The following is a 25,441-nucleotide window of genomic DNA, read 5'->3' on the forward strand; positions in this document are numbered from 1 at the left end:
AAAAAAATGGAATAATAAAGAGTTTTTCGTCAGTAGCTCATCCCCAGGCGAATGGCCAGGTCGAAGTTGTAAACAAAACTCTTAAGAGTTCGCTGAAGAAAAAGTTGGAAGAAGCAAAAGGACGATGGCCCGAAGAATTGCCCCAAGTCCTATGGGGATATAGGACTACGGCCTGAACATCGACAGGACATACCCCGTTCTCTCTGGCGTATGGTTGCGAGGCTATGTTGCCAGTTGAGGTCGAAATTCCTACAATTCGAGCCCACGCTTATGACCAAGCCTCAAACCACACTCAGCTCGAAGAAACCCTAGACCTGATCGAAGAAAGAAGGAACAAAGCTCAGCTAAGAAATGCTGCATACCAACAGCGAGCTATCAGGTACTTCAACAAGAGGGTTCGGGATCGAAAATTCGGTGTGGGAGATTTGGTGCTAAGGCGTGTATTTTTGGCAACGCGAGATCCAGCAACTGGCGTGCTCGGGCCAAATTGGGAAGGACCCTACCAAATAGAGTCAGTCATCCGACACAGTGTTTACAAGTTGGCAAGATTGGATGGGAGCCTAGTACCGCAAGCATGGAATGGCTAACACCTACGACCTTACTACCAATAGTGTAGGAAGGGTGTTGCCTGTAACCATGCTTGTTTGTTTCTTGTACTGTTTTGTCTACTTTTCGATTTTGTCAAATAAATATTTATTTCGTCTAATGTGGTTTATTTTTGCAATCTCTCTTAATCTAATGACCTATGGTCACATTCATAGGATATTAAGGGGGCATCATTGGTATATATAAATACCACCAGCTTGAAAAATAAAGTAACATATACGAAATACATGCAAGTGTTTGGAGATAACCAAATGCGCGAGCTAAGATAGTTTGGATATAACCGAACTATAAAAAACATACAAGTGTTTGGATATAACCAAATGCGCGAGCTAAGATAGTTTGGATATAACCGAACTATAAAAAACATACAAGTGTTTGGATATAACCAAATGCACGAGCTAAGATAGTTTGGATATAACCGAATTATCAAAAACATACAAGTGTTTGGATATAACCAAATGCGTGAGCTTAGATAGTTTGGACGTAACCAAATTATCAAAAGATAAAAATGTTTGGATGTAACCAAATATGCGAACTAGATTAAAAATATAAGTGTATGGATTACAAACCAAACACGACCTTAACAGGTTTGGAGCAAACCAGCTAAAACTAATCGACAGTAAGTTGGAACATAAACCCACTTCAAGTTAAGTCGAGATCGAGGCTGGAGTATCTTATAAAACAATAGTTTCAAACTCTTAACCTCGGAGAGATAACCGAGGACGAGAAAAAGTAACTAAAAAGTAAGATATAACTAAACCGTTTGCATTACACACCATACAAGTACTTTCGGGTTCATGGTTAAAGTAATATCCAACCTTGACAAATAACGAGATCGGAAACGGATAATTCGAGCAAACTGTGCATGAATGCATTGAACCTCGAGCCTAAATCCAAACTATGTTTGTGCGAATAAACAAGCATACACGATTCTTTAATATAAAATGTGCAAAATATTTCAAACCAAGAAATGTAAAGCATATATATCAAAAGAAAGCCAAAAAAGAAAGAGAAATTGTATTAGCCCTACGGGCATAAATTAAAACAATTACAAAAATAAAGGGACGCAGCCCCGAGGTGAGATTTATGAAGGAGTAGTCTCCTTGGCCTCCTCATCACCAGCAGCACTAGAATCTCCAAGACGAATAACATGACTATCCTTCTGAGCCTTCCATGCAGCCTCCTGAGCAGCCTCCTCCGCGTCAAGCCGAGCTTGCCATTTGACCACAAATCCTTCCTCGAAAGAGCCCAGGAAGCTGGTATCAAGGTCGGCGTTGCTAGCCCAGATCCTGTACATGGCTTGATCAACTGCCTTGTCCTTCTTCTCTTTGTACTCGGAAAGGAGGTGAGCCTTTTCACTCTCGATTATCTCGAAAGTGGCAGCCTTCTCCTCCTCAAGCTTGGCATTAGCCTCCTCCAGCTCCGCAAGCCGAGCATTCGCCTTTTCAAGCTCTATCTTCGAATCCTTGAGCTCATCAGCCATCTTAAGCTGAAGATTCCTCGACTCTTGGGCCAAAGACATGCTCGAGTGCACCTCATTGGTCAGCTTATAATTAAGCTGAGCTGAAACACAAAGAGATTGAATTAGAACATAAGCCAAGGCACATAAACAATTAAAAGTAAGTTGCGAAAATTATCGCGGCAGTAAGTTCAATACTCTTATCATAAAGAGTATTGCAGTCTCGAGCCTTATTCACAAACTCCCAGTGCTCAGCATCGAATCCCGTAAGGCTTTGACCCACCTGAGAGAGGATATCCGAGCCAATTACAGCTCTGTGGGCCCCAGCAGCATTATCAAGCATGAACTCATCGACATGAGGTCGGGCCGACGGCAGGTGTGACTTGGAGGTTGAGGGTTTTTTTGGGGGTGGGCCGAGTGCTGGATGAGTTGTAACCGGAGGAAGCGCAACAGATGTGGCCGAGATGGATGCATCGACCTGGGCAGTCGGGTCCTCGGCTGTGCTCGCAGTAGTTGGAGCTGGTGGAGTCTTCTCAGTGCGCTTGAGGATTTTGGAGGGTCGGTCTGACCTCCGCGAGCCTCTTGGGCGCTTACTCCTTTGAGCCCCCTCGCCACTGGCGAGCACGGCATCAAGGTCAGAATCCATGGCACCTGCACAATTGTAATCAAGATTTAGCATGGTGCTAACAAACATAGAAGGCATAAAAAAAACAAGTGGAGAAAAACCTAACTGGAACTCTCCTCCGAGCTTGAGCTCGGAGACCATGAGATTCCCCCATCTTAAGAAGAGGCGGGGGGAGTACCTTCCCTATAGGTGGGCGTCAACCTTGAAAGGTCCCTATAGTCGTTGGTCCCATATTGGACGACTATTCCGTTCCATACTTCGTTCAGGCTATACATGGTGTCGTATTTCCCAAGCCAGCAATCGAACCTATGAACCCGTTCATCTACCCAAGTCCATACATAAAAATGGTCTCTATCGTCCTCACACAATACTAACCTATCGGGTTTGTGCTTTAATAGGGAGGGGGACCACATTTTCGAGCTTAGGATGACTGTACCTTGATCATCCGAGTCCGAGCTCGAGGCTTCATCGTTGGCTTCGTTCCCTAATTGCGGGCTCCTTCGGCGAACTGGAGGCGGGGGCCTCACCTCTCTCCTTGGGGGGAGGATGCCTGTTGGCAAAGGCACGAGCTCCCAGCGGTCATATTTTTTATTGGACCAATCCGACGTGGACTGATCCTTTCCCAAGAGCCCGCAAGCTCGGAGCTTACCTTCGTGCAAAAGGTATGAGAGGGATCTCCTGCCATAAGGGAGTTGGAGCAGAGTCTCTCTATGCTCCTTCATCTTGTCAGTAGGAGCAGGATGATGATAGTTGGCTGGAAAACCAAACACATTTCAACTAAGTACGGGCCTATAGACAAAAGTCCGAGCACAGAAAAGAAGGAGGTTGGGATACTTACGAATCTGTCTGAACGAGTAGTATCGAGACGGAGCTAGGCCATCTGTCCAGAAGAAGGCCTTCTTGAAATCAGGAGGATGGTTGGGAAGATCCTCGAACATCTTTTTCTCCTTGGGGTAGCTCGAGAGATAATAGAAGCCATCTCCTCCCTGAGCTCGGGAGGGATTGCTTTTCAAACAGAAAAGATACAAGATCTCCTCTGGCGATGGTCCTTCCCACTTTAGCTCGTGGTATAGCGACCTCAGGGCAGAAAGAACCCTGTAAGAATTGGTGTTGAGCTGGAATGGAGCCAACCCAACGAAGTCTGTGAAGTCCTTGAAGAAAGACTTCAAAGGCAGTATCGCTCCTGCCTTCATGTACTCCTGGCTCCAAGCCGCGTATCTCAGCTTGTTGTTAGGATTTCCATCTCCTGGAGCGCGGCAGCTTCGCTCGTGGGAGATAGGGGCTCGACACCTTAGCGAGCCTGACAATCCTATACCATGAAAGGCCAGGATATCAGTTATCTGGCCTAGCGACGTAACCGAGCTCCAATAGTGCTTGGCCTCGAAAAATTCCCTCCTCGGCTGTGAGGTAGAGGGCTCCCCCATCAGTGAAAATTGCAGGTCACCTGGTTTGAAGGCAACTGTCACTCTAAGTTTAGGGTCGAGGGGAATCGGTCTAGGCTCGGTGTCAGGGTCCGGATGAAGGGCGACCCTTAGTCTCTTCCTTTTTCCTTCCTCAACCTCGTCTATCTGACGTCAGAAATGATCTCGAGTGTCTTCTTGCTCGCACCTCAGCTTGTGTTCGCGAATCAGGCACTAGTTTCGGGCAAACAACGACTCCGGGCTCGGAGTTTTTGGCGAATACGGGATGGCAAGCAAAGACCCCCACCGTCTTTCCAGATTCTGTGACATCTAGCAAGAAAGAAAAAATGGTGAGGGCCATGCATGCAAGGAATCAAGAATAACGATCTTGGTGGGTCAAGCTCGAAAATGCTTGGATACGAGATGAGTTCGCTCCTGAGGACCCGATTAGTGTCACGACGTGTGTTTCACGAAAAAGGGAGGGAAGTGGATGTAATTTTTTAAAATCCCAAAATATCAGGGAAAAAAGGTGGCAGTTATTCAAAAATGGTATTTTTGAGTATTGTGCATTCTTTAAAATCAAGATTTTGTACCTGATATCTTGGTGTGCAAGATATGTTTTCCGAAATTTGAAAACCCAGAAAAAAGACCATACTTGGGTCTTCCTACATTTGAACTGGATTTAGAACCAGTAATGGGGAAACCTAAACTAATATTTATCGATCAAAGTACCCTAGTACATCAAATTAAAGACTGAACCAGTACATTCCCAGAAATTTAAAAGCAACAAAGGTAGAAACTGGCGTAAAGAAAAAAAAAGAAAATATACATAAAAGCTAAGATAAAACACTTACGCACTGAAGATGGCGGTTGCAAAGAAATAGACGATCGAGGAAGAGGCTGCAGGTATAGTCTCACGATCTCGAACAAGCTGATGGTCTTCTGTTTCTTTGGCTGAGAGAACATGTAACAGCAAACGCTTTCTGGGCTTGCCTCTGGGTTTCTCTTCTCTTTTTTTTTTCTTCTGATAAACGTGAAAATGAAAGGAGGAGGATGACTGGAGTCTTATATATAGGCTATCAGAAATCGTAATAGAAGGAGTAATCTGGGCCATTGGCCAGATTCCGTATCAAATCCGACGGTCAGGGATAGTAGACAAGATGGTGCCGTAAAGGTGGCAGGCAAATGATCGTGGGCAGATTTCCAAGGCACTCGAGTACCTTGAATAAGCAATACTCAACTGACGCGTGTCCATACTCAAGTATGTGTGACGGTGCGGTTCCCAAAGAAAGCAGTTGAAAAGTTTCCTTCTCATAGGATTCGAACAAATACTTTTGAGGGGGCAAAATGTTATACCCAGATTTTGAGACTTGAGGTTGTAACCTCGAAAGCTGGATCCTTCAGGGGTGAGTTCGCGATAGTCAAAATACATGCTCGTAATCTAGACGCCGAATCTTCAAAACAGGTGGCAACTTCGAAGATGGGCAGCCTCGAAGTCCTTACAAGCTCGAAAGACAGAACATCGGAGTACGTCCATTGTTGGGTGACCTCGGATCAAGTGGCTCGAGCTTGGCATGAGTGTGAGCTCGGGGTAAGGCGACCTCAGTGGTATTTACCCTTTCCGAGTTGATCTCGGGAAAATAAGGTCACTTATACTTCTCAGAGACTTAGACAGGCATGATACTAATCGCTGGTCTCGAACGGCTTAATAGGTCACTTGAAGAGACACAGTCCATGCCTTCAAGAGATATTATTGTTGTAACTTCCCTACAATAAAGGGATATTTACTAGTCGGTTACACACCCCCTGGTCTTCAGGGGACGTTTCCTTGTATATAGGAGTTACAGGCTTTAAAGCCATTAAATTTATTAATATACAGAATAACTTCCCAAAACTTGTGGGATAGTATTATGAGATCTTCTCTATAAATAGAGGAGTCATGTACCTTTGTAGATGACCGAATTTTTGTGATCTTGAGAGAAACTCTGGAGAATTCATCCCTGAAGGATTTCCAGAAATTTCCTAAGTTCTAATAACAAAGACCCGTGGACTAGGCAGAGTTAACTGCTGAACCATGTAAAAAACTCTCTTTGTTTTATTGTGTTATTCTGGCCATAATTCTTTATTGTTTACGTGCTCTACATTTTAAGTTGACGAAAAGTAGCGTCAACATTTTGCATTATATAGTGGCTTATGTATAGTTTATTTATTCATGGTTTTTTTTTTGTGATATGTAATATTTACTAATTATTGATATACTTTTTTTATTTCAAAAATCTATTTATTTTACGTTTTTGTTTATCTTTTATCTTGATCTAGTTGTATAGTTTTAGTTTTCTAATTGTATATCTTTTATTTAAAAAATAAAAATTGGGCAATCAAATGAAATTGTTTAAAATTTGAATTATTTTATGAATATTCGGTTATTAATATTTTTAATTTGATTTTCATAATCAATCCAAACATATATAGAAAGTTACTATATAATTCTTTGATCCGTGGCATTAATTTGCATCATATATTTTTTCAATTGTTATATAAATTGTATATTAATATGCAATTATGTTATATTGTATCAATAGTGTACTTTACTTTTTTACGGATTATTTACATATATCACTAAAAATTAAGAAAATTTTACATTTTTACTATTACATGGAGTTTTTTTTTTCTTTTTTTACTGTTTCAAACTTTATTTTCCAGTTATACGACTTTCCCTCCGCCGGAGAAGAAGTCATGTTCCTGTACTTCCGGCACATGCGGTTCTGACGAGACACTACAAGAGCAAGCACTTCAAGTGTCAAGCCTGTGATGCCTTCAGCAACTACACAAGCCCAAACCAAGTCACTCTCTGCAACGACAGCAGCCAAAGCAAGTATTGCCAGCTCTTCGTCGACCAAGTCTTTCGCCTGAGCGTTGTCTTTGCGTCGACACTCCTCCGTGCCATCTCTTTTCTAAAGCGTAATTGGGCCAATTTCTACAACGACATCCGCCTTGACCCTTCTATCAAGTATAAAAAGAAAAACATGCCAAAGAAGAATACTCTGTTTTTAAGATGTTAAACAGAGTACCTATTTTTCTCTTTTACGTATACTATATATTATTACAGTACCTAATATATATATATATCTGAAGAAGTTTATTTTTGGATGTGTTCTTGTGCTGCTATCACAGTCCACAGTGTGCGACTACCTCAGGTGTGTTGGGTTGAGCCAATGGGACAGAGAGGAATATTATAGATCCATCATTCTATAATGTTTTCTAAAACAATTAATTATATATATTACATTTATATACATGTGTACTGACACCATTGACCAAAGAACAAGAGACTTTTTGTGAGGAAACACTTAGCTTCAGTGAGCTAAAAGAAGATAGTTAGACCATATATTTTGTGTAAAATGTCTAGAAAACTAAAAAAAATTCCACATAGGTTGACTAGCCTCTTAGTTTTGCAACTCCAAACCTTTAATTGGTTGTAGTAAAAGACAAAAATGGCTAATATTAACACCAACACTAATAACAATGAAAAATATTAGAAATTAAGTTTACTAGTGGTACACATACTCCATTACAACTTATATATATTTATTTATATAACTAAACAAATTTTTTGTATAGTTGACTTATAGAGATCAATTATTGTGGGAGTTATGTGACATAAGATAATTTGTTTAGGTTTAGGTTTATGTATAGTTGTCTAATATTATTTTATTTTTGTGTTATTTTTTAGTTGTTTAGGTTTATGTATATTTGTTTTCACGTTGTCTTTTAGTTGTTTAAGTTTATATATAGTTGTTATGTTGATGTCTAATTGATGTTTAGTTATTTTCCGATATATTTTGATTTTTTTTAAATGTGTTAGTATGCAATGAGTTGACTTCTAGTTGTTCAATTGTTATTTTTTAATGTGGTGGGTTGATGTCTCGTTGTTGTCCAATTGTTGTTTTTTAGTTGTCTTTTAAATGTATTAGTATCTAGTGTGTTGATGTCTAGTTGTTGTCCAATTGTTATTTTCTAGTTGTTTTTTATTTTTGAAATTGTATTGTAGTGTGTTGCTTTTTTAAAATGTAATGGGTTGTACTGTATTGTTGTTTTTGTGTTGTTCAGATTTTATGTATAATTTTTTTCATGTTAAATTTTAGTTGTTTAAGTTTATTTATAGTTATTTATAGTTGTTCTGTTGTTGTGTTAATGTTTTTTTTTTGTTTAGTTGTTTGCATATATATTTTTATTTAAAAAAAAAAAAACATGTTAGTATGCCGTGAGTTAATACTTAGTTGTTGTCTTATTGTTGTTTTTTAGTTGTTTCATTGACACCGTATTTTTGTAAATATAAAACTTAAAAAAAACATATTTTTGAAAACTTAAGTTAGAAAGTAAAAAAAATACAAAAAAAGTATATTTGAAAAAACCTCTTTTTTTATTGTATATACAAAAAAAAAGCCACAAAATGGGATAAACTGATGAGCTCTAAAAATCTGGTATTTTGCAAAGAATTGGGATGACATTTTCTTCCACAATTGTCCTAAGAAAATTCTTGAGATGGCATTCACTTCATCTAATTGCGGCATTAATCTTTATGTAGTTCATTCTGTTGCACTTAAATCCCTATGTAAATTTTTTGGCGACAAAAATATCTGTCGTTATACATTTAGTGCAGACGTTGGTCCCTCAACTGTTAAGTGTGACAAGCAGTACATGTGGCAACACCCGATTGACGACAAAATTTACTTTTGAGAAATTTGTGTCTTAAATACTTATATAGTTCATATTGTTGCACTTTAATGCCTAAATAAATTTATTAAAATCTAATTAACAAATTATTGATCTTAAAACAAATTCATCTTAAAATTTGATTAAATTTTGTAGTTTTTTTAAGATGATTTTTTTATTATTTTTGTTTTAACTAGCATTTCAATAAATTGTTAATTAAAATCTAACTATATAAAATTATTGAAATCTAATTATCAAATTATTAAAATGTTAAATGAAACCAAAACAATAAAAATTTCATCTTAAAAATTTATTAAATTCTTAGGTTTGTTTAAATTAATTATTTTTGTTTTAGTTTTAATTAACATTTCAATAATTTAGTAATTATATTTAAATAATTTTTTGAGGTGAATAAATTATTTTATTAAATTTTTGGCAACAAAAAATTTACTTGGCATTAAAGTGCAGCAAAATGAGCTACATAGATATTTATGCTGCAAATTTCTCAAAAGCGAATTTTAATGGCTATCAGGTGTTGCCACGTGTACCGCTTGATACACTTAACGGTTGAGGGACCAACGTCCGCACTAAATGTTTAACGACATGGATTTTTGCTGTAAAAAAATTTACATAAGGATTTAAGTGTAACAAAATAAACTACATATGGATTAATGTCGCAAATTTCCCAATAAAAAACAAACACGTTTGTTTATTTGAAATAAAAAATCCCACTTTGAAAATATTTGTAAACTTAATATCGAAACGTTTCAATTTAATATGTAGAAAAATAAAATAACAATTTTTTTTATAGATGTAAGTAGGAGTGTTCATTGGTTCACATCTACTGTTTTTAGGCCTATCCAATTTGTTATTATTATCCATTGGATGTTGGATTTTTACAATTGATTCAATCCAATTCACTTGTCTCAACCGATCCGATCTGATCCAATTATCAATTATATTGGATTGGTTATATCTATTGGATGTGTCACCAAGCTTATGTATTAGATTGGATTGGATCCATCCAATATTTTGGAGACTTTATTTAGTTGAATTTGTTCAAATATTTCATAATATTATAAATAGAAACACTAATTTGTTCAAAATGATACTACACCATACACATCTACCTTAACTTATAAGCATAATTCTAATTAAATATATATAATTGGATCGGTTCAGTTGTATTAGATTTTTGCATATATCATCCAACAACCGATTTGATCCAATCATAATTGGATATCCAATTTTTGGCGGTCGATTTTAATTGGATTGAATATGCAAATTTCTTTTAGTTAAACAAAAGAAACCATATTTTATTCAACGAGAACTATTTGAATACATTTTTTATTTAAAAAAAAGGGAAAAAAAACCCTATTTGAATACTACTTGCGAGGCCCAGATTTTTGGCTTGAATGAAGTTTCCTTTTTTTTTTATAAGGACAATCTTGTTTTTTATTCTATGTTTTTGTTAAATACTAGTTTGAATCTTCTTTTCTAAAAAATAACTTTTTTTAATCCGTGTTTTGTAAATTGGATGAAAATAGTATTCTTTTTTGAATAAATAATATTTTTTGCCCTTCGAACTACAACCACTATATGATTGTACCCCTTCAATGATTCGCGGTGTTAAAATTTAGCCCCGAAATGTGCACGTTGTTGAAATATGAAACTTTTGTTAGATTTTGCCTTAGGTGGCTAACAGAGTGATGATGCAGCATTTTATCTGTTGATGTGACACTGTCATATAAAGAATAATTAGCAATTTGCTCCTCCCCCAAACTTTGATCACTACCAAATTGTGTCATTTTTATTAAAACTAATTTAATTTTTTTTTAAGAAAATAATTTTTTTCATAAAAAATATTAATTATATATTTAAAAATTAAAAAAAATCATTTTAAAAGAATAAGAAAATAAACAATACTAAAAGTTTTAAATTAATTAAATAAATTTTCAAATACTCAAAAATTAAAAATCTAAATAATAACAAATAATTTTTTTTTACTTTTTCTTTTCTTTTATGATATAAAATAAATATATCTTAAAATAAAAATTAAAAATAAATCCTAAAACAAAATTTGTTCCCCTTCGTCCTCCACCTCCTAAATTAAAAGCTTTTATTATTTAAGCCCTTCGTAATACGTCATCCTCTTTAATTAAATGTTTTTTCTTTGTTTTAATATTTATTTTCAATTTTCATCATAAAATAGATTTATTTTATATTGTAAAAGAAAAGAAAAAGTAAAATTAAAAAAGAGTTATTTGTTATTAATTAAATTGTTAATTTTGTAAGGATTTAATTATTATTTTTAGAAAAAAAATTAATTTTTTTTTATAAAAGGGGTATTATTTGGTAGAGGTCAAAGTTTGGGGGGAAAATTGATAACTATTCTATATATAGCAGTGCCACATCAACAGACAAAATGCCACATCATCAATATGTTAGCCACTTGGACGAAATCTAATAGAAGTATCATATTTTAGTAACGTGCATCGTTCAAGGGGAATTTTTAACATCACGAATCATCCAGGGAGCATAATTATATAGTGGTCATAGTTCGGGGATGCTATTTATTATTCTTTTTTTTTTGTCAGATGGATGAAAATAGTTTTCAAAACCTAATTTTGGTTATAATATTTTTCAACATACGCTATAAAGTTCAATCATCGAAGATCTACGTGTTTCCTAAAGGGCAAAATTATTTTGACCATTTTCATTCAATTTACAAAACACGGGCCATAAAAAATATTTTTAAAAACAGAGAGCCCAACATGGTATTCTGCAAAATCAAAAGTCCAAAATGGTGTTATCTATTTTTTTATCCTTTTTCATAATAATGATATTCGCGGTACACTTTCTTCCTTCCCTAATACTATTGTTTCTTATGTGGTTAGAGAGACATTTATTGTTTAATTTTTAATGGAAGATCTTAAATAATAATAATAATAATGTATGCCCTAAATATCCGCGCACTGTGGCGAGCTAGAGAAGGGCCTAATTCGATCTGCCACGTGTCAATCGTCCACCCGGAGCTGTTTGTTACGGACCTCCGTCTATCCAGCCCGAGCTGATTAGAGAGGTAACTGTTACTCGGAGGCATCGTGTCAGCAGTATGAGTGTCACGAGCTGGAGCCACATTAAGCTCGTGATGCGACAGAGATCTGACACCCGAATCCTTGTAAAGTCAACCACACAATATAAACGTTGTTATCCAAAGAGCAGGCGTGGATGACGTGGCAGACATTTTTAACACGTGGTTGACACCTGGCAAAGGTTCTGTTCGACTATCGACCAGGGAGATTCCCCTGGCATAACATTTATATTTTATATACGACCAGCTTGGTCGTATACTCCGTATATTCTGAGAAGATCTTGTGCAATTATAATCATATCCGAGATTATCTCCCATAATTCTTGAGTATTCGATTATTTAGGAAAGAATATCTGTAACAAATTTATGTAATCCTCCTTGAGCCTATAAATAGAGAAGAAATAGCTCAAGGAAAGGACTTTTTGGCTGATTTAAGTTTAAGCTCTACAAGAGAATTATAGCTATTATCTTTCGATTGTATTATTCATCCCTCTAAGGCTTGTGAAACTCGAAGAACCCTAGTTCTTTGATCACTCCTTTGAGAATCAATATCAATAATAGCTTAAGTGGACGTAGGTCATTACCATTTCGTGGGGCCAAACCACTATAATTTACTGTGCCGTTTACTGTTCTTTCCATTAGATCTATTTCAATACCTTCTATCACATCAAGCATTTGACTCCGTGTCAGTTGACCAAAACAAGGGTCAACAAACGTGCATACATCAGACATCACGTGTCTATTCTATTCCTGAATTCTTGGACACGCAGTATAAACATGCGTATTCAGACATCCCACACCTGATAATCGACCCAGACCCAGTCGATCAGTCAGAACCTCAACCTCAAGTTCTGCACCCATGTCACACCATAACCAGGAAGCTATGTTTAAGGAGTTTCCCAGGGCTAATCAACAATTCAGCCGATCGGTCAGAACCTCAACTCCTAGCTCGACTCCACCGTCGAACGCACCCAGAAGGGCTCGTGGTAGCTCGCGGAGGAGATCCGGGGAAGGTTCGCGCAGACAACCTGCTCCGGCCAGCCCTCCCGTGCCGCGGTCAGACCGCCGGGCGCAGGATGCTGGAGATGGTAGAGTAGAGCAACCGCGAGCTAATTTGATCTACCCAGATGGGACTAAGATTGCTTCACTTGTTAGGCATCCCCCATCGCCGATAAGTTTCCCATCTCCTCCCCGTCCAGTTCGAGACATTCCGACACACTGGAGCAGCAACAGAAATCCTCCTCCCGCCGATCCTTCCCATCGCCCCCAAGCACGCGGGGAGGTCCCGGATCCTCACCCCCAGCAGCGGGCTCCAAGCTTTTCCAACGGGAGCTATTGGACCGAGAGCCACCGAAGTGGCAGATCCGGTGGAGACCTGCGTAATCACTTAAGTTCGGCGTAAAGCCCTCGGGCCACCTCGAGGGTCGACCTTCGAGATCGCCTCAACTCGCAGAGGGGGAGTCCGGCCAGAAATGGAAGTCATGCTCTCCGAGAGGATGGTCATTCCAAAGTATGTGACAGTGGGAATGTCCCACCTAACCAAGCTCAAGCTTGGAGGGACAATAACCTACCTAACGCGTACAATGGAACTGGAGCTGTTGAACAGCCTCAGAACAACCAAGGGATTAAGGACCAGACCCTAGAATGTCTAGCTTAGATGGAGGAGCTAATGAAGAAGCTCTTGTCAGAAAAGGAGAAGGACGAATATGACTCGAGGGATGAACTCGAGCTTTTTTCCTCCAACTTAGCAGCCACGACGTACCCGCCGGGTTTCCGAATGCCCCACCTGTCTAAATTCGATGGAGACGGAGACCCGTCGGATCATTTGGGTATGTTCAATACCTTGATGATGGCCCATAATATCAGTCCCGAGCTGAGGTGTTTGATATTCCCTTCCACCTTGATCGGGCTAGCTAGGCAGTGGTTCAAGCAGTGTAAAAAGCATTCCATCAGCTCATGGAATAATTTTTCTGCCGACTTCAAGAGGGCATTCTGAGCTTCTCAAGCTGCCCGTGTCAAAGCTGACACCCTGGAAAATGTGAAGCAACAGCCTGGGGAACCTTTGAAAGCTTACCTGAGCAGGTTCGCAAACTTCGCGGCTCGAGCTAGGGATGCGGACGATAGTTCCAAGCTTATGGCCTTGAGGACCGGAATCCTTGTTGGAGGCGGGCTATGGAAAGGGATATAGAGAAGAGGTGTTAGCACCATGGATGAATTCCTGAACAAGGCCTAGGAATGGATAAACCTAGAAGAGGCACGAGCATCGATCGCGGGAACCAGCCAAACCCTTGATCAGCCCGTTGGAGTGGAAACGGATGTCGTAAAAATGACTCAAACCGTTACCCAGAATAGCCAAGGGGGTGGAGGCAAGAGAAAAGTGTAATGAGTTTTAAGACCAAGTGAGTTTTAAGACAAAACAGTGTGCAATGAACTTGCTAACCGAGGTTTTTAAAACGAAAGTGTGACTAATCAAAAGTTTAAGGCTGTAATCTTTGAAAATGCGTTGTTTCATTAAAAACTTCTAGTATTAAACATTTGGGATCCCAAAATAAGGTTTGAAAACTATTTACATCTTAAAATAAGTTTACAATTGCTTAATTAATAAAATCTCAGATTATTACAGCCATTTCTCAAATAAACCCCCAACCAAAGCAGTTGGGCAGGCCAAACATGTACGCGTCGCTTCACGCTCTCCGTACTCATGGCTGGTTGACTCAATCTATGCCCTTACCTGCAACACAGAGCACCCGTGAGCCGAAGCCCAGCAAGAAAACTCAAGCAGTTCATAACATATGCAAATTATACAGTTAATCATATCAGATAGTCCACAGATAAATAGGTCAACCATTTGACTTAAGCAACCCGGCCATGCCGCCCCAGAAGCCTTACCAAAGCCTGGGGTCTCGGTCCTCACCGTAAGGATATCACATGTATCCATGGGGTCCCACCCTGACTATAAGCACTCCACGTGCTATGTGGTACTTCCGGCCCCACTGCTGTTCTCAGCCTTTCGCCGTTCTCGGCTCCATTGCCGCTCTCGGCTCCTCGCCGTATCATTCAACTATAATCACAGATAGTCTAACTCAAATAACATTTGAACATATATCAATTCAATCAAGTCTGCACCCTAACATGTAATGCAATATGGGGCCGTGCCCTGCAATCATCTCAGCATGCAATATAGGGCCGAGCCCTGCGATCACATCATGGGCCCATGCCCTGTCTTACGGGTGCTATAGTTTTCTTACCTGTCAATTTGATAGCTTTCAACACTTGACTCCTTGAGCACGATCCCACTCGAGCCTTAGCGCACACCTAAACACAGCCATAGGTCAAAGTCAACACCGAACCCCAAGTCCGAAAACCTAGCCTCGGGACCAATCCCGAGCCCTCGGGAAGTCCTAGATCCCCAAAACAAAGTGATGGAATCGAGCCCCGAACCCTAGGTCAAAATCCCTCAACAAAAGCCCAAAAATCCCTTTCTGTGAACAGTGCAGCGCTACAGCGCTCTAAAGAGGGCGCTGTAGCGCTACAAGCAGAACTACACCCCCAAGAAACAGGGCCTAGCACTACAACGCCCACTAACTAGCGCTGTAGCGCTAGTTGCAGCCAGACCACACCCAAAAATCGTTTCTGCGATTTTCCTTCAACCATTTCAACCCAAACTTCCCCAAACCTTTACCAAACTCAAAATCAAGCATATAAACACTCTCCATTCATCCCAAGCATCCCCAAATCTCAAAACCCAAGCACATACATCCCAAATCTCAAGATTCACCATAGATGAACCCTAAACCCAGAAATTCAGTCAAACAACAAAGTTAAAGGCTTAGAATTCATACCATTGATGCAATTTCGACCTTGATTCATTTCCTAGACCTCCTTAGCTTGTTCATCCTCAAAGCTTGGCCAGAAATTCCCTAAAGTTCCCATCAACTCAGCTCAAAACACAGCTCAAACAAGCCAAACCCTTAAAATTGAAATTTCTAAAAACTTACCTCAAAAGTTGATGTGTTCTTGCTAATCCTTGCCAAATCTTCAAGTCTAACTTTAAGATCCTTGATGCTCAGCCTGTCCTAGCTCCCCACTGAGCGTTGCTCCAAGAAAAATGGAGAGAAATGGTGCAAGAATGCACAAACCGCCCCTATGGAAAACCCTCTATTTTTCTCTCTTTTCTTTTCTTCCTTTTTCTTTCTTTTCCTTCAGATTTCTCACACTCTCTAACAATCCCACTCACTATATAAAGCCTCATTTAATCTATCTTTAAAAGCCAATTGACCAAAATTCCCTCCCTATTAGTTTAAATCCCTTTTTGTCCAAGTAGGGCCATTTTAGTCATTTTACCCAATTCCCGCTAATCCTCAAGTGTCTCTAATATTTTCCCGTTGCTTTCCAACACCTGATAAATCACCAAATAAGTATTCCCCATCATCAAAATTAATCTCAATCTATTCTCTAAATTCCTGCTTATACCCCCAGGCTCGCCCCGAGCCGGGTATAAATTCCGGCCATGAATTTTCCGCTAACCTGCTCTCTGGGATCGTCTCGAGTCACAAATCACGGATACACCCACATACCACTGTGGTCTCAACAATCATCACATATCAATACAGTTATGCCCAAAATGGCCAAAATTACAATTATGCCCTTCTAACACAATCAGGGCCTACATGCATACTAATACACATAGTCATGCATCTCAAATAGTCAAATAGTCATAAAACACGCTTTAAATCATAACCATGCATTTAACTCATAAAAATCACACATAAATCCCAACATGCCCTCCTGGCACACTAATCAAGGCCTTTAAGCCTTATTAGCGATTTTGGGTCGTTACAAAAAGGGAGCAGCGAGGGCGACCAGCACGGTCCAAAGAAGAACAAGCCCGTGGAAAAGTTTAAGCCAGTCTACGCAACCTATACCGAGCTCACAAACACTAGGGAACACATTTTCCTAACAAATTCTACCCGCCTCCCCTGGAAAAAGCCGGAGCCTTTGAAATACCAGAAGGCTAAGAGGGACCCTTCCAAGTTCTGTCGATTCCACAACGACATTGGCCACAACACTGACGATAGTAGGCATTTGAAGGATGAGATCGAGACACTCATCAGAGCTGGACCTAGGGGTGAGCATCGATCGGTTTGGGCAGTTTTTTCACAAAAAAAAATCCAGAATTCGGTTTTTGGTTCAGATTGGTGCAATCCAAAAACCGACCGAACCAAACCAGTTTAAAAAAAAAACCGACCGTTTTGGACCGCGGTTTGGTCAGTTAAATCGACCAAACCGAATTGATTATTTTTTTTTATTATTATTATTTTTTTGAAAGTTTTAGTTAAAAAGTTAAAAATTTTGGATTGTTAGAATCCATTTTTTTGTGTTTTTAAAACATAAATATATAGAACATAATTACATTTACAAGTTCCCTAAGTTTTTTTATTAAAATTTTTAATAATTAATAATTATATAATATTATATTATATTATTATTTTATTGTGTTCGGTCGGTTTCGGTTTTATTGGTCGGTTCACCCAAAATTTCCAAACCGACCGAATAGTGGCGGTTTGCACCGTCGGTGGTTTTTTCGGTTTTCGGTTTAAACGGTTTTGGTTTTTTCGGTGTTTGGTAGGTCGGTGTACACGGTTTTTTCGGATTTTATGCTCAGCCCTAGCCGGACCTTTGGCTCAATATGTGCAGAACCGGGTTCCTAATAGTCAGCCAGCCCCGGAAGCTCCAGTAAATCAGCCCGGGCCCCGGATAAGTCAAGATACCCCTCCTCCTGTAATAGGAGGAGAGATATCCATAATCTTCGGAGCCCCCCATTTGGCCGGCACGAGCAGAGGTGCCCATAAGAGATATGTCAATGAGTTGAAGGCTCATAACAGAGTGGAATTCATCCCGGAGCAGCATCTACCCAAATAGCAATGATTGGAGAGGCAACCAATCATTTATACCGAGGAGGACGCTGGTCACGTCCAGTTCCCCCATAACGATCCTCTAGTCATAACTGCCCAGCTCGCCAATCAAAGAGTTAGGAGGATACTAGTTGATAATGGGAGTTTGGTGAACCCGCTGTTCCAGTCCACGCTGGAGAAAATGGGATTGTCCATAACCGAGCTGAAGGCCACCTCCATTATGCTGTATGGGTTTTCCGGAGAAGGATCGGTTGCAATAGGCACAATCGAGCTAGTAATAACCTTGGGGGAGGGACCCCGAATGGTCTCAAACCTCCTCGAGTTCGTGGATATCGATTGTCCCACCGCGTACAATGTTATTCTGGGCCGGCCTACGTTGATGGCATTTGAGGCTATAACTTCTATCCACCATCTCGCAGTCAAATTCCCCTCCTCTACGGGGATATGTACGGTCCGAAGCGATCAACTCACTGCCAGGGAATGCTATAGCATTTCCGTAAAGGGAAAATCATGACCCGAGCAGCAGACGATGACCATTCAAAGCAGAAATGAGGAATCTTAGGAAGTAGGATCTATTCCTGAGATAGAAAAACCTCAGGAAGCCAGTGGGGAAGGTATCACCTTGAATGATGATATCGACCCCAGGATAGGCGAAGATAGATCTGAGCTCCAGGCCATCAAAGAACTCAAAGAGGTGAACATCGATTCGAAAGACCCCTCGAAGGTGGTAAAGCTCAGAAAAAACCTGTGTAATGAGAGAAAGGCGGAGCTTCTAAGATTTCTACAAGAGAATCTAGATGTGTTCGCCTAGTCTCATGAAGACATGATAGGGATCAGCCCAAGCGTCATCATGCACACCCTCAACTTGGACAAAAATGTGCTTGCGAAGTCCCAGAAACAAAGCGCCTGGGCACTACCTGAGCTGAGGCCTTAGAAGAGGAGGTAGCTCGACTCTTAAGGTGCGGCTTTATTCGCGAGGCAAAATACTCGATCTGGGTCGCCAATCCTGTTTTGGTCCTGAAGCCCAACGGGAAGTGGCGGACCTGCATCGACTTTTGTGATCTGAATAAAGCCTACCCCAAAGATTACTTCCCCTTGCCGAGAATTGGCCAATTGGTGGATGCCACTGCGGGGCACGAGTTTATGTCCTTCATGGATGCATACTCGGGTTATAACTAGATCGCCATGAATCCAGCGGACCAGGAACACACTAGCTTCATGGCTCTGACTAACATTTATTATTACAAGATCATGCCCTTCGAAATGCCATCACCTTGATCGCGAAAAGACGTCCAAAGCTTAACAGGAAGAGTGGTAGCCCTTAATCAATTCATTTCCAAATCAACCGACAAGTGTTTGCCATTATATAACCTGCTCTGGGGAAATAAAAAGTTTGAGTGGACTGATGAGTGCGAGTGTGCTTTCCTCTACCTAAAAGCACATTTAGGTGAGCCTCCCGCGTTATCTAAACCAACAGCAGGAGAGCCTCTTTTTCTTTACCTAGCTGTAACAAAAGATGCAGCCAGTGCCGTGTTGGTTCGTGAGGAGGATTGGTCTCAGAAGCCGGTCTACTACATTAGCAAGAGGCTCCTCGGAGCCGAGTCTAGATATCCGATGATGGAAAAGATGGCGTTCTTCCTTATCACAGCCTCCAGAAAGCTCAGGCCATATTTCCAGTCCCATTCAATCCACGTCATAACCGATCAACCTTTAAGGTAGGTTTTGCAGAAACCTGAGGCATCGGGGCATCTTTTGAAGTGGGCTATCGAGATCAGCCAATTCGAGATATTGTACGTGCCACGAACTGCGATCAAAAGCCAAGCTCTGGCTGATTTTGTAGCAGAGTGCACAGGATTCCAAGAGGAACCAGTGGAAGAACCGGTACGAGCCTCGTAGAAAGTCTTTGTGGATGGTTCGTCTAACGAGAACGGATCCGGAGCTGGAGTCATTTTGATATCCCCAGAGGGACATCGTTTCCACTCCACGTTACGGTCCAGATTCGAAGCATCCAACAATGAGGCCAAGTACGAAGCTTTATTGGCTGGGCTAAGGGTGGCTCAGGAGCTGAAGGCTAGCTCCATCCAGTGCTGTAGCGACTCCCAGCTCGTGGTAAATCAGGTATCAGGAGAATACCAAGCGCGGGGAACCAAGATGGCGGCCTACCTGTCCAAGGTAAAAAAAGGGTTGTTCACATTTGAGCACAGCCTAGTTGAACAGATACCTTGGGAGCAGAATGCCAATGCTGACGCCTTAGCAAAGCTCACCACCTCCGGGGAGGCCGACACCTTGGGCCTGGTACCGGTGGAATTCTTGGAAAGGCCAAGCATAGAGGAAACCGTGAGAGAGGTCGAGATGATCGACGCCAGACCGACCTGGATGACTCCCATAGTCGAGTACCTCACAACAAGAAAGTTACCTGAAGAACGAAATGACGCAAGGAGGATACTTTACCAAGCTCCGAGGTATACAATGGTGGATGGGACGTTGTACCGGTGTGGTCTCTCTTTACCTCTTCTGCGATGTGTTTTGCCGGGCGAGGCCAAAACTATCCTATAGGAGGTACATGAAGGATTTTGTGGGGATCACACTGGGGGGCATAACCTAGCCTTGAAGATATTGAGGCAAGGATATTATTGGCCCACTCTATCAAGGGACTCGATTTCCTATGTCCAAAAGAGCGACAAGTGCCAGCGGTTCGCCACGATTGCCCGAGCTCTGCCCGTCGAGCTGAGAATGATCTCGTCCCCGTGGCCATTTGCAGCTTGGGGAATTGACTTAGTTGGTGCCCTGCCCACGGGAAAAGGAGGAGTTCACTATGCAGTGGTGGCTATTGACTACTTCACCAAATGGGCAGAAGCGGAGCCCCTGGCGATGATTACATCAAAGAGGGTCCTCGACTTTGTGGTTAAGAATATTGTCTACCGATTTGGACTGCCAAAGAAGATCGTGTCAGATAACAAAACCTAGTTCGATAGCGACCTCTTCACCGAATTCTGCGAGAGGCACGAAATAATTAAAAGTTTTTCCTCCATGGCCTACCCCCAGCCTAATGGACAGGTCGAGGCTATGAACAAGACACTAAAAGCAAGCCTTAAGAAGAGGTTGGATGAAGCCAAGGGAGCTTGGCCTGAACAGCTTCCCCAAGTGCTGTGGGCATACCGAACCTCACACCGAACTTCGACAGGGCACACTCCTTTCTCCCTGACTTTCAAAAGCGAGGTCATCCTTCCTATCAAAACAAAAATAGCCTCTCATAGAGTCCGAGCATTTGACCAAGACCAGAACGATAAATTGCTCAGTGCATCCCTCGACCTAATTGACGAAAAGTGAGAAGATTTGTAGCTGCAACTCGCACATTATCAACAAAAAGTCACTTGGTATCTTAACTCAAGGGTCAAGAAATGCGTCTTTACGTAGGCGACCTGGTGCTCCGAAAGCTCTTTTTAGCCGGTAAGGATCCCAAGGATGGATTTTTGGGACCAAATTGGGAAGGAACCTATCAGATAATAGAGGTCGTGAAGGAAGGAACCTTTGAGCTCGCTCGGCTCAATGGGGAAACAGTCCCACGGACATGGAACTTTATACACTTAAAGAAATATTATCAATAGTTGTGCTTTTGTAAGGTTTAATTATAAAAGCCACCCTATTTTATTAAAAAATGAGGAGTATATTTTGTGTCGAATGTTCCCATGTGCATGTAGGCTTAAAAGAGCGTGTTCAAAGTAACCAAGAAAGTCTTCTTTCTGCTTACTTGGGGGGCACATATCATGGATATAACCAGGTCCTAAAACTTAGAAGTTAGTTAAACTGACTAACCAGTGTTTTTCCTAAAGAACACGAGGTGTCGGTAAAACTAACGCGAACTAAGTTTTTAAATTGATATCCTAGATACAACCAGGTCCCGAAACTTAGAAGTTAGTTAAATTGACTAACCAGTGTTTTTCCTAAAGAACACGAGGTGTCGGTAAAACTAACGCGAACTAAATTTTTAAATTGATATCCTGGATATAACCAGGTCCCGAAACTTAGAAGTTAATTAAATTGATTGTGTTTTTCCTAAAGAACACGAGGTGTCGATAAAACTAACGCGAACTAAGTTTTTAAAACTTAATGTCCTGGACACGACCATATCCTAAAACTTAGAAGTTAGTTAAATTGACTAACCATTGTTTTTCTTAAAGAACACGAGGTGTCGGTAAAACTAACGCGAACTAAGTTTTTAAATTGATATCCTGGATACAACCAGGTCCTGAAACTTAGAAGTTAGTTAAATTGATTCAGTGTTTTCCCTAAAGAACACGAGGTGTCGATAAAACTAACGCGAACTAAGTTTTTAAAAATTAATGTCCTGGACACGACCAGGTCCTAAAACTTAGAAATTGGTTAAAATTGACTGGCGATGCTTTGTAGTTTCGAAGAAAAAGTCAATAAACTAACGCAAACTAGGTTTTTACCAATCACATCATATTAAAAAGAAAAATAAATGATGAAATTCAGGGTAACTGAAATCAATTGTCTCGAGGAGAAAAAACCTCGTGGTAAATTATTACAGGAAAATAAAAGAAAAATACAAAAGTACTAGGCCCCCCCAGGCCGCTCCGATGAGGTCACCCCCTCGGTCTCTTGCTCGCCAGCAGCGGAAGTCTCCCTAGTCTTAGAAGGCTGCTCCTGTTGAAGACGGGCTTTGAACTTCTCAAGGAATGACTCCCACACCTCGAGCGCTAGGAAGGAGAAGTCGCCATCCTGGTTGAAGGCCCAACAATGGTAGAGCATGGCCTCCATGGAGGAGCTGGAAGACGCCCTCTCTTCCACGGTGGCGGCCTCAGCCTCCAACTACTTAGCCTTGGCCTCCTTGAGCTCGGTCTTTGCAGCGGCCAAGGCGACCTGTACGGCCTTTTCGCTTTCTTTGGCAGCCGTCAAGGCAACCTTGGCACTTTGCTCTTGCTGTTGGGTAGACACGAGAGTGGCTTGAGCATTCTAGAGCTCACCCCTGAACTCATCAATCCTTGCCCTGGACCGAGCTATGCTGCGGTGTAGAGCCAAAGCTGCCTGCAAAGAAATAGATAATAAGGGACGTGCTGGGAAGAAAGCAAAGAAATTTAACTAAGTAAACTTACTGTGAGGGTCATCCCTAGCGAAGACTCCATGACATTCTCGAGGATCCTCGTATCGATCTCCCTCAAGTCCCTTGGGGTGGCATTGTAATAATGCTCCATCGTATAGCTCACGGTCTCATAGACGGTCCCTCGGAAGGCCTCAAGGATTTTCTCCAGGGCCTGGGCATTAATCGGGATACGCATGGTGGGAGGAAGAACTGGCGGGGTTCCAGTTGGTGCCTCCTGTTCCTGAGTAGGGGCTGGAGGTCGCGGGGGAGGTGGGGGCATGTACACTGTGGCTACAGGGACCTGGCCCCTCCCCTTAGCGGGAGACTTGGAGGTGGTCCCGGAGGGAGGTGTCTTCTTGGCCAGCCGGGGTCTCTTGACCAGTGGCCCGGACGGTCCTGAGGGAGGATTCCCCCCTGGAAGATGGATCGCAGGGCGTTGTCTCTGGGTTGAGCCATCTCCTTGCCTGAAACAAAAAGAAAGGAACGTTAGTATACATGTAAGGTTACTTTATTACAAGAGAAATCTAAAGGTGTATTGAAAAAGTCCTACTCTCCGAGCTAGAGGAGGAATCTATTGCCACGACCTCCGGCCTCAGAGCTTCTATAGGGGAGCTTAAGTTTATTACTTCACGGATAAGAGGGGGCTCTGGATCTGGATCTGCCTCAGGACTGGACTCCTCTACGAATTGCCTAAGTCATGGAGCGACTACACCCTCCAAAAGGGAGGGCCACGACTTAAGGTTGGTCCCATACTCCTCAAAAAAGGCCGACCTAAAGGACAAGGTGTTGTCTACTACTACGGTGCCCCTAGGACAGCTGGCTGGAGTAGGGTTATGTTAAGGTCTGGGTCATCTCGATGACGATGTATGAGCTGGCTGGGGTTAAACCTAGCAAGCCTTAGGTCTGCGCAGCCCTGTATAAGTCCCTAAACAGGTATAGGTTACCTTGGCCGGAGGGGCTGGCTGCTGCCCTCGAGTGAACCCGATCCATGTCGAGGCCCTGAGCAGCCTCAGGAGCCTGCCTTCGTCGCATGAGCGGCACCTCATCTTCTTCGTCCTGCTCGTCGCTGTCACCGTTTACGGCATCCCCCTCGAGGATAGGCACCAGCTCGCGGGCTACTGGGTGGTTAGCCCGCGTCCTCCTCAAGGCCAGAGTCTGGCCCGTAGAAATTAACTTACACGCCAGCATCGTCTCATCAGATACAAGCTGGCGGTAGTATTTCTCACTTGGTGGAAGCCCCACCAAGGTATCGTATTGACCCCCAAGGGTCACTGATTTGGTCATCCTCGCAAAAATGGCTGCACGATGATGTTCAAGTCAGTACGCGCAAAAAGAAATAAAGCAATATGGTGATTTTGCGAGCTGAGAATAGAAAGAACTTACGAGGACGGTTGAAGTAGTGGTACTCGCAGTTGCGAAACCCCATCGACATGAAGAATTGGTCCTTGAAGTCGTTGGGGTGGCTGGGCAGCTCGATGACTGCAGGAGAGTTAGGAAAATGGGTTAAATAGTAGAACCCGTTGCCTCGCCCTCGTTGGTCCGGGCTGGCTTTGAGGCAGAAGAAGTAAAGGATGTCCGCAGGTGTAGGGACCTCCCACTCGTGCCTCAGGAAGAGGTACCTCAGCCTCGCCAGCAGACGATAGGAGTTAGGGGGCAGTTGGAAGGGGGCCAGCTTCACGTAATTCAAGAAATTCGCGAAGTACTGGTCTAGAGGTAGGAAGGCCCCAGCCTTGAGGTGTTCATCGCTCTAAGCCACGAACTCCTCGTCAAGAGGCGTGCAACTCATCTCGCCCTCGATGGGAGTCGGGCCACAAGAGCGCCTGTCCCAACTTCGATGTTATGGGACAGCAGGATCTTGTTAACCCTCCCTTGGGTCGTAATCTTTGAGACTATCCTCTCTGCCTCGAAGAAAGCGCAGGTCCCACCTCGACCTCCTTCTCCATCATGGGACCGAATAGGGGGATGGGAGACTCCAACACAATCTCTTTCCCCTTACTGGACTACTGGGATGACGAGCCAACCAGGATTTTCTTGTGTATGTTCTTCCTGGGTCCCATCTGGTCGCCTAATGAACAAGAATGAAGAAAAAGTTTAAATAGGCGACCTAAAAATAGAAAAGGGATTACAGCGCGAGAAGAAATGATTTTCGAACACGGGCTGAGGTAATCTCAGCCCGCGGTATGTGAAGCCACGCGTTGCCATGGTCACGCGCCCATGTTTCCAACGGATCCCCGATTGGTTGGGATCTGTGTGTCAGAAGGGTCAGGATAGTGCTTGCCTTGGAGGGGAAGTTTTAAAAAGCAAAACCGCCTAGGAAGCGTGACCCCTAAGCTACCCGGTTTTGTACCCTAGAAACCTCTCACCTTCCATTTTCCAAACAGGCATTCCCTAAAGCTACCCAGAAAAATTACCCATAAATTATCTTGTCATAAACATCGCATTCCTAGACATGTTCTCAAATAGTCGATATGCCTAGGATCAAAACCTATGCACCAAAAACCAGCCAAAAATAACCTACATTG

The sequence above is a fragment of the Humulus lupulus genome, chromosome 8, assembly GCF_963169125.1.
Source record: "Humulus lupulus chromosome 8, drHumLupu1.1, whole genome shotgun sequence".
Taxonomy (NCBI): domain Eukaryota; kingdom Viridiplantae; phylum Streptophyta; class Magnoliopsida; order Rosales; family Cannabaceae; genus Humulus; species Humulus lupulus.